Here is a 10,668-nt window from a genome sequence, read left to right on the forward strand (position 1 = left end):
ATTGTCTGTTTGATTATTTTTTTATAAGCTGCACTGATAAAAATGTCAGAAAAGGTTTTGTTGTTTCATAAAATTTGTATTGGATTCTGCTTAAAATTTGGAAAACTTTAAAGCTGTTAATAATGCTCTGGCTTTTTTTAGTGACTGAAAATTTTGAACATTTGAGCAAAACCTATTTTCATATTTCCATTTTCTTTTGTTTTGTATTTAAGAAAATCAGCCTAGAAACTTAAAAAAGTCTGATTACATTTCAGAGCCTGATTCTGTTCTTCCTGAGAAATTAAATAAGAGCTTTTGAAAATTTGCTAAACTGAAAGAAGAAAAAACACCCCAAAATTAAAAAAGTAAAGCCTTCAGATATTTCAAAGAGCAAAGGTATCAGAAATTTAAAACAAAACAGAAAACCAGTCCATGAAGTTAGACATACTCTGGCTATTTCCCATTATTATAAAAGCCATTTGTGTGGCAGGAATGTTCATGGACTGTCAGGATTGCAGTATTTGGTACTGGATGCTGCCTGAAGAAAGGAAAATAAGTAGATCTTTGCCCCAAAGTGATTACCCGAGTTATGGAAATGCTGTGGCCATGTACTTCCAGGATAACAAATGATTCTGTTCTTTTCTTTCAGCCAGCCTTCTGCAGAAGGAAATGGTGGCAAGTTCAGTGGGAAACGGCAGAGCTCTCAGTCCCAGAGTTTCAAAGATCACAAACTCCCTTTAAGGACTTGAGAAACAAAGAAAACCCTGTGACAGAGAATATTCTTCCTCATTCATCATTTGAAATCCTGCCTCTAAAAGTGTTAAGAACAAGTTATTTTCAATATGAGTTAGCCCCAGGGGATTTGATAAAAGGCACTTTTCTTTTCCAGCTGGCTAATCAAAAGTGGGCTGCAGAAGACTTTAGTGACTTGGAAGGCAGTTCTGAGACTCCCCCAGACTCAGCAAACTTTCCTGATCCAAGGAACCAAAAAACAAAGATGTGTCACAGGCCTGACTGAATATGGGAGCTGAGAAGACAGAGCTCATTCATCAGAAAGCCTGGAAATCTCCTGGGGAAAGGTGAAAAACAAATTAATACCTCATCTGCAAGCTCCTATAGGTTCTCCAGTACTGAACTGTTCCAAGTAAGTAAAACAACTTTCATGTTTGAGAGACATTTGTCTCGCTTCCACTCCAGATAGTGTTACACAGAGTTTTCTCGAAAAGAGAGCCAGTGCGGACTTAGTCTGTCTTTCTTAGGCAGAGCCTGTCCTTCCAGTGCTAAATGAGCATTTACCAGAGCCTTCTTCTGAGGTTGGTGCTAAACATTTGGGATTTGCAAAGTTGGCTTTCCTTTCTTGGAAGGAAAGGCAGACCTCTTTTGTCACATCCCTTAAAAATGTCCTGTTCCTTGTGGACATCTCCTCCTGACACCAGCTGGGGATCCACTTACAGCAAGAAGATGGATAGCTCTGAGGAAAGGCCAGCAGGCACCAGTGACTGGCTTCCAAATCAAGGAGTCCTAAATGTAGAAATTTTTTTCTCTCATGTCAACAATGTTGTTATTTGCTTCCTCATGCTGCACTAGGGTGGTCCCTTAGGCTTGTGTCCAGTCAGTGGGACTGGGATGAATGAGATTCATTTGAACATATTTTGATTTCCTCCAGTATTGGTTCATGCAATCAAATCACTAACACCACTGTAGATGGCCATGGACATATATATATATATATACATTCGAATTAGCTGTTTTATTGACAAAGATCAACTAATGTGATTCCATCTTCAAGCATCGTTGCTTGGTTACACTCACAAAAAATCTGAATTGGAGCAACATGTGTCCGAATAGACGCAAAGTATTTCAAGGTTCACTTACAGTCCAATTTAGATTTAATAATCAGGGAGTTGCTAAATGAACTTCCCTGTTCTCAGAGCAGACAACTGTCTGGCAGGGACTGTGACCCTGTCACCAACCTGTCCCTGGTAACGTTTGCTTTGTGTGGAATTTGTGAGCCACAATCCTCAAAGTAGCTCCTTTTTCCATCTGTCTCTTGTTATCTGTGTTTCTTCTAGGGAATTTCATCAATTATTTCCTAATACTTGAGTTCTGCTTTTTGTTTGGGTTTTATTTCTTATGTACAATCATGTACGGTATGTATGTAAAATATGTCTATGTTTGTGTATTTATTTTCTCCAGGCTGGGCTGTTACTGTCTCTGTCATGTCCAGACCTAGGCAGACAAATGAGATGAACAAATGGAAACCAGTGTCATTAAATGCCTGCAAAAGCTTCACCCAAATGTTGTTAACAGGTGGAGAGAACAGATAACATGTGCCCTCTCTGACTTCACTGCTGGAGGGGGACACACGCAATAGGGTTTGATGCCCTTCAGCAGATAATCTTGTGATTTCTCATCTCATCAAAAAACCTGTCTGGCTTTGAATTTCTGCTTGCCCTTTTGAAAAGTGTAGCTTAAACATCATCATTAATTGGGCTTTACAGTCCGATAATAATTACTAATATTTGGCACCACTGCCTGTCAGCCTGTTTATCCCCAGAAACCTGACTGCCTTAGAGAGTTCTGCCTGTCTTTTCTTCTTTTTTTTTTCTTTAAACAGTGGGAAAAGCCTCTGAATAATTCATCAAGAACCTTTAACATTATGAAAAATATAATCAGCTGGCAGTGCTGAGATATCTGATTTCTACAGGACGCTAACTCAAGTATTACAAGTGACTGCAGGATTGATGCCAGAGCGCAGTAGGTGTGGATACACAGAGTCCTCTTTGTTCGAGGCAGTCTCAGCCCTTGTGGAGAGCTCAGAGAAGGCTGGGTGTTCCTCACCATGCCTACCTAGTGCCAATTAATAATTTAAATCCATTAATCGGTTAGGATGAACACTTAGTGTTGCTTGACTCACTACCACCAAGTGGAGGGGGTTTTCTGGGTTAAATAAAAGATCTTAAAATTTTGTCTTCTTGCGAGGGAGCTGGGAGCGCCTCAGCTTCCTTCGTGAGAGGCTTCAGTTTTTATTTGGGAGATGGGGGTGGGTGTTACTATGCCAAAAGTGCTTAAGTAAACAGTAATATCCATACATCATAAGTAGATGTCTGAGAATATTAGCTGTTTATTTCCCTGACATACTCTGAGGAGTCTGTGGGGGGCTCTTGCAGGAGTCAGGACCTCGATGTAATATACAAGCTTTGATTCTGATATTTCCCTTGATAACTGTGCTCTACCATATTGGGGTCGGAAGTCAGCAAAGGTTCATTGGCTGTTGTAATGCTCACTGTCACCAGTAATAAGTACAAAGGACTTGCTTTAAAAGCTGGCTTATAAAACTTTAAGGAAACTTGGATTGCTTAAGTGAACTTCCAAGGCTCTTCAGGGGCCAAGTGCACTTTGGTTGTCTACTTATATTAATTTCACAGAGTTTAAAGGGTCAAGCAATGCAGTTGGTGATGCTTATTAATTTATGAAACATAGAATCTTGCACTATCTCGCTTTGACCACTTTCGCTCTCCTTTTAGAAAATTTAATATACATTAAAGCTTGCTAGACAGGGACGCCCTAAAGGATTAAGCCCAAAGTTCACAGCTGGACTAAAAGGTTCAAAGACGTTGTATCTGCAACACTGATTTGATTCCAAGTGACGTTCAAACAACAGAACCAAATTGTAGATGTTTGAATGTGTAAGGAAACAGCAATTAGAGGAATACCACAGAACAGCAAAGGATTAGGATTTATTTCCCTTAAAATGGTAAAACTGATTACAGCCTTGTTCTTTCTTTCATGGGGGATGTGTTTGATCACATCAGCTTTTGGGGTCAGTGGTTGTCAAGAGCGTATTTTGGTGTTACAATACAGCTTGCCAAGCTCTGAAGTTTCATGCAGACCTAGTAACTTTACAGAATATATTTGATTACTGTGGCAATCTGAACTGAGTTCTGGGTAGGAAAATATTAGCCAGAAGGGAAGAAGGAAAGGAGGAATGGATAACTCCTGGAGTAACAGGGATAGGATTTAGGAATATGATGTAATCCTATCCAGGGGTATTTCTGCATTCTGTTTACTTGCCTTTGAATTGCTTTGGTGTCCTGTCCAGGGGAGATAATCCAGAAGCCATTCACACCCAGGCTGCAAATTTGATTCTGTTTTCAGGTGACAAAGGGAACGTGATTGCAAAACTACTGGGAAAATTGGAACCCAAATTAGCCCTGATGGTTAGTCTGTGGGGTATCCTTTTGCAATCAACAAGAGGGAGAAGAGAATGAAAGACAGGGAAATGAAGAGTGTCCCACTGTACAGAAGATGAGTTTATTTACCCAGTTTGTAAAGGGGGAAGCAAATTTCATATTATGCCAGGTCTGATTCCTGAGGCCCTAAGGAGCCTTGAGGAAGCAGTTATACTTCACTGGAAATTTGCTGTTGCAAAGAGAGACTCTAAACCCTGTAAGGGAGTCCCAGTGGCGAAGAGTGTTTACATTGCAGCTGGGCCCAAAGAGCCTCAGATAAGATTGTGGGGCCCTGTGGAGCATCACATGCTGGGAGATTCTGTGGCTGGAGATGATTCATAGCTTTTATGGGCGAAAAAGGACAAAAATGTGGGGGAGCAAAACAGCCAGGAAGAATTTTGTGTGATCTGTGGCACTTCATTTCCAGCCAGAGAACAGAACTCACATGTCCAGGACTTTAGCAGCCTTACCCTTGTATTTTAAACCCTTTAAACAGAGAGAACAATGCAGAAAATCCCAGAGGACACATGAGAAAGGGGGTTGTACCTAATCCCTTTATCATTTCTTTGCATTTACTTGCTAACAAAATATATTTTTCTTTAGAATGGCCTCTGAAATTTTATACTACGGGGTATTTGGTTTAAAATGTTCTGTAACCTTCCTTTTTTTAAATTGATCAGATCAGCCTTGAACACTCAAAGAAAAATCTGCCTGCTCTGAATACTGCCTGAGGATTTAGAAAGGTCTTTCTTGGAAACAGAAGAACAAGATGAAACAATTATCTGTAAAGCATGGTAAGAGAGAAAAAGAATAAAGGAATGAGTTATGTTTGACTTGTCTTCTTCCAAGAGACAGGGTTTTTTGGTTTTTAGAGTAGACTTTAGATGTGGGAGATTTGCAGTGTCTTGCAAGAACAAGTTTCAAAACACAAGCAGTTTTCCTCCTGCTCTGGTAACTTGTAGACCAAAGAAAGTCTTTGTTTTGGCAACCTGGTTTGCAGTCAGACTGTATTATTTGCTGCTTCAGTTGTAGGAGAAACTTTCCTAATGACAGCTGTCAATCAAATAAATGTTATCTTCCACCTGAGCAGAAGCAACACTAAAATTTCAACTGTGTTATTAATAAACAAGGAGGCAATGGATGTGAGAGCAGTGGACACCCTATGATCACTTACTCTGAAGGGATGATTGTCAGTCACACCTTGATGGCATCTGCTTGCAGATATAATGAAGAAAGATTATCATTGCTGTAAGTGACTGCAGTGACTCTGGTCAGCAAATAAAAAAGACATCGTCGAAGTGATCAGCCCTGCCTCCCAGGTGCTGACACTGTTAAGTGATATCTCAGTGGGATTTGGGTCCTCAATTAGGTAACTGCAGTTGAAAACCAGAAAAAAAAAGACCCTTCTTAATAATTAATTTCATGCCATTCTCTGCACTTCTAAACTGAAAACTCAGTCATGACCAAAGTCAGATTATTTGTGCACTGATGAGTTAGAGAAGAAACAGTGAAAGACCTTTAAAGCAAAGACCTTGGTTTAGTAATGGCACTGCAAAATGTTGGCAATATATGAGTTTCTCCAGAGCTGATTTTGGATCCTGATGGGGTAAAGGAAGAATGAGCCATTTCCTGTGTCCTTTGGAAATGTAGAAATAAAATATTCTTTTAGTATTCCAGCTCTTCCTGGGGTGCTAGCTGCTGTTGGGAATTGTGCACAATCCAGAATCCTTCTGTGTCTGTACTTACCTTAATTTGTAGCTTCAGTTAAAGGTGTGTGAAAGGAGCTTGCGTGTATGGCCCCATCTGCATAGAAATGTACAAATGTGAATAATAAAATGGATCAGCCCAGTCCTGATAGAACTCAGCCAAAGTAAGAAGTGAGGAGACTTCAAGACCTGCTTCTCTTTTATAGATCCAACCAAGCATCCCAAAGGCTGCCTTGTTTATCTGCCAGTGACCCCTGGTTCTCCTGAGAAGGGTACTTCAGTATCTGAGTAGTTTTCCAAGACTTAAAAAGCAGACTGAAAAATATAAAAGGTGCAAGGGAAGTTTCTGACTTTTAAATCCTTTTACCATCCCCAAATTTCTGTTGTGGTCACACATGATGCAATACAGCGTTAATAAATACACCTGCTCTTACATCAGGCAAGTGTAAAACTTCTAGGTTTTGCTTTGGATTTCTTGCCTTCCCATATTCCATCTCAGTCCAGAACAAAGGACTAAACCCTGCTAAAACAATTAATCCCTAGGGACTGGAAGCTATTGTCTCTAGTGCACAGATAAAAGTCAGTCATATCAGCTGCAGATGAAATCACAGATGAAATCTTGCTAATTAATTGCATGAACTTTGTTTCTGCCTGGTTTGAGATTCTCTCAGCCATGCAGAAAGATCTGGGCACCCATACTGTACACCTCAACGGGGCTGTTGATTTTCCTAGGAAGACTAACAATTTTTTGTGCCTAAAATAGCCCTGCAATTACTTCTGCTCACATGGTTTTGCTCTTACAAAATGGTTTCTGAAAACTGGTTTTGTTCACACGTGATTGAAAAGATGCCCTCCGTTGTTCTGCCAAGTTAGGCACTGATTCAGGTTTACGACCATATCATTAATATTTTAGTACTGCATCAGTAACTGGTTGCTATTAATATGTAGTGAAACAGTGATATAAAAAAGGAGATGTTCCCAATCATTTGGCAGAATTTGCATTACAGCTGGATGAAATTTATAACACATCTTCTGCAACCTACCAGTCTGAACTCCTGTTATTAATTTCTGCTGTGTTTATTTCTCCTTTATGTTCACTTTGGGTGATATTCTATCAAGTTTCCTGGCAAGCACCACAGTGGATATAGCTAATTTCAGCTGACTGCAGGGGAAGGACTTTGTAGAAAGTGAATTTTGAATTAGCAGTAGTATTTGCAGCAAAAATCTCCCCCTGAGAAGCCTATTCCCCTCGGTCTGGCGTCAGCAGCACTTAAGTGCATATGAATGGCCCTATTGACTTCAGGTAGGCAGCTGTTTAATTACCTTCCTGAATCAAGGCCAGCACCAGGAAACAAGCTCCCTGCACAGACCTGGGCGCCTCGTCTCCCGAATGCCGGACTTCTGAGTGTGACCCACGGACTGTTTGACTTGGTAATTTGGCAAATCCTTTCCAGTCGAGAATAAATATGAGGAAACCATCATTTGACGCACCGAGAGGTGAAATTTGTGCAGCGTATTTTTCATGACGAGGCAGCTATTGCCCGGATTTATTCAGCCTGCTTGGCTCTTCCTGTTCAACAGTCCCAGCAATCACATTTTTTTCCCCCCACGTTTTATTTAGGAACTGTGAGATGACAGGTCTCTTGCCTCTCTACCAGGAAGGCGGTGCGCTGCACGCAGCATGCTGCACACAGGAGCAGGAGGATAAAGAATGACATGCTACTCTCTAAGCTACAACTATTTTTTTTTTTCCAGCTCGCATCTGCTCCTGTCCCTCTTCTGTTCTCAGATCACTCTTCAGCTTCCCTTAGGAATCCAGCTGTGTCATCACATTGTGTGGCATCCTAATATTTCATACTAAGCTGTAAGCCAATTAGGAATGACTACTTACCATGCTGAATCATAGGAAGAGAAAAGGATAATGTGTCCTTCATATAACGAACCTCCTCGTTTTTGGCAAGACAGATCACCTACACGTTATATTTATAAGCCCTGTGGCTTTTCACTCTACCCAATTAGGGTGCAGCCTCGTCTCACACTGCTGCAATATTTTAAGGGACTTATTTACAGATGGATGCTTATTGAAAATGCTGACCTGCTACCATTGTACCTCATGGCACCTTTCATCTTCAGAGACTGAAACACTGGACAAAACTTGATGTTGTAATCACCTTTAACAGGATGAGAACATGAGCGCAGCAAAATATAAATACCTTGTCCTGAGTTCCTAAATGAACTGGTGACCCTGCATGAGGGTATAACATCACATGCTACACAGGGTTCAGGGAGATGTTGATTTAAGTCAAACTGTAAAATAAAGCCTGTTAACGTCTAAAAGGAAGAAGAACCATTGATGTGTATTTGGGAAATGCATGAAGTGTTTAGTAATGAGCATCAAAGATATTAAAATATATTTCCCATGCTGAAGTAATTAATGGGCTATTATGCCAGGTGTCTAAGCTACTCAAGGGTCTGGGATAAATTGTGTTCCAGCAGAAAATGCAAAGTATGATTTAAGTGGAATGATGTTAGTTGTAGTGGAGCCTTTAGGATGCCCCCTTTCCTCCAACTGGTGTTTCTTTTTCCTAAGCTGCTTAAGGAGCTATTGGTAGTATTTATTGTCCAGGAAGAGAGGTACTCCTTTAAATTTGTCTTTGGACCCTGGCAGTGTTGCAAACTGAAGACTCTGGTGACCTGTGCCTGGTACCTGCCATCCTTCAAACCTTGTCTAGCCTTGTTAGTCCTCACTGCAAAGCCAGCAGGGCAGCAGAGAAGCCAGTTAACCCTCCCTCAGGTGACAGATTTTGTGTGCAGTCATGGCAGTGATTGCAGCCATGTAAGAGTGCTGGCTGTGGATACCTCCAGGGAGAAAGGACAGCCTTGGATTTGGCTCCCCAAACTGCATTTCCCAGACCAAGTCCAGGCATTTTTGTTGCCTCTGCTGCTAGGAGAGGTTATAGCTAAACAAAATGTGGGAGACACTGATTTCAGACTTCTTCAGTGATGTCCAGCCATACCCTGCTAGGGTTCAATTTCTTCCTTACTGTTCACATCCCCTTGTTTTTACCCCCCAAATACCTCTGGGACAAACAAGTTCTCCCATAACCTGCCAGGACAGAGCAGTGGTGAGTCACAACATATGGGGCTGAAAGCACAGAGCCAGGCAGCGGTAGGGGATCAGGAAGATGCCTTTGCTTTCCAGGGTAACTAATCCCACCTGTGCTGAGGCCATTGGAGGGCTCAGATCTATGTGGTGAGCTCTTATGGTAAGGTAGAGCTGGGGCTGTTGCAGTATAAGAGCTTCTGCAAGTAGAGGATGAAGATTTATGATATTTTTCTTGCTAAGAGAAATTCTGAGTAAGTTGAAGTTAGTTCTGCTGTAAAGGTTTTGTGCTTTATCTGGAATAATGCTTGTTTTATAAACATGGGGGTTTAGAAACCTCTTGGCCTTCAAGAGAAAATTGCCTGTTTAGGAGCTGTACTTTTGTATTGTTATTCAAAAATGTCTCAGTTAATCATTGCTAAAGGCCTTGCCAGCCTGTGTTGCAGATTCCTTTTTTTTTTTTTTTAAATGCAGCATGTATATAATTTATATTGTTCCTCTCTACATAGATAAGGACTCATCTCAAATGTCAGGGTGGGGGAGGAAAAGATACATGACCCAGAGGGCAAAAATATTGAATGCACTGGTGTTGGACTTGACATTCCCGTAGTATTCCCTGTGATAACATCCATCTCAAGGAACCCTCCTGGTATAAATAGAGAGCTCCTATGCTTAATATATATTTCCAAAGGAATTTCATAGTAATTGAGCATTAAATGATGTCCACTTATCGTAAAATATTACTATTTTTATTAAAAATTATAAATGGGCTTTAGCAGAACAGAATATACCAGATCCACACCACCATCTGTATTAGTCTTTATGTTACAATTGTCATTGACCAGCTTTACTGTCTTATTTTTAGATGGTTCATAATTTCCCTAGCTGATCAAATGAAGATTTGTGAGCAAAGAAAGGCACTGGCTGAATTATGTAATGCCATTGATTTTTATTCTCCTTGTTTCACAGAACATGCTTAAAAATCTGTCTCTGTGATGGGCTGTCAGCACCTGGAGGAGCTGGTGTGGCTGGAACATATGGGCTGTGCTGAAATCTCACCTTGTGGAGAAAGAGATGCCAGAGCTGGCCTTGGGATAAACCTGCTGGATGCCCAGGTACGACCCGGGCAGACAGGATATGGGGGTCTTTGCCCAGTGCAGGGGCTGCCGTGAACCATTACAAACCTGTTGGCAAAGGAATGAGTGACCTGAGAGCTGCCCAAAGGGAATGGGGCTCACTGTTTTGCAGCCAAAGAAGTGCCTGTATGGGGAAGCCGTGTCTCATTCAGCAGCATTTAAACCCGAGAAATGATGGCAGATATTTCATCTGTGGAGGTGTTCAAGGCCAGGTTGGATGGGGCTTGGAGTAACCTGGTCTGGTTGAAGGTGTCCCTGCCCATGGCAGGAGGGCTCGATCTAGGAGATGATCTTCAAGGTCCTTTCCAACCCAATCAGTTTATGATTCTATAAAATATTGGTATTTCCCTTCTCTACAGATAGTGGCTCTTGCACAGGGTACCAAAGCACCCACCCACGCAGCCTCTCCTCATTGTGACTTTCAAAGCTTTTAAAGTTTGAAGAACAAAACCAAAGTAAATGTCATGAGGGTTTGGTTCAGTTTGTGAGGAATGTTGTTTATTTCACCTTGC

At 41.2% G+C, this 10,668-nt stretch overlaps 1 long non-coding RNA gene across 1 annotated transcript; it reads left to right on the forward strand.

The window, feature by feature from the left end:
* The first annotated feature begins 238 nt into the window (after positions 1-238).
* On the forward strand, positions 239-10,292 carry LOC108447366. Its single transcript, XR_001862907.1, has 3 exons — positions 239-1,123; positions 4,892-5,005; positions 9,990-10,292. It is a non-coding gene; the product is annotated as an uncharacterized LOC108447366 (long non-coding RNA).
* Positions 10,293-10,668: the final 376 nt, after the last annotated feature.

Source organism: Corvus brachyrhynchos, unplaced genomic scaffold, assembly GCF_000691975.1.
Source record: "Corvus brachyrhynchos isolate BGI_N302 unplaced genomic scaffold, ASM69197v1 scaffold200, whole genome shotgun sequence".
Lineage (NCBI taxonomy): Eukaryota > Metazoa > Chordata > Aves > Passeriformes > Corvidae > Corvus > Corvus brachyrhynchos.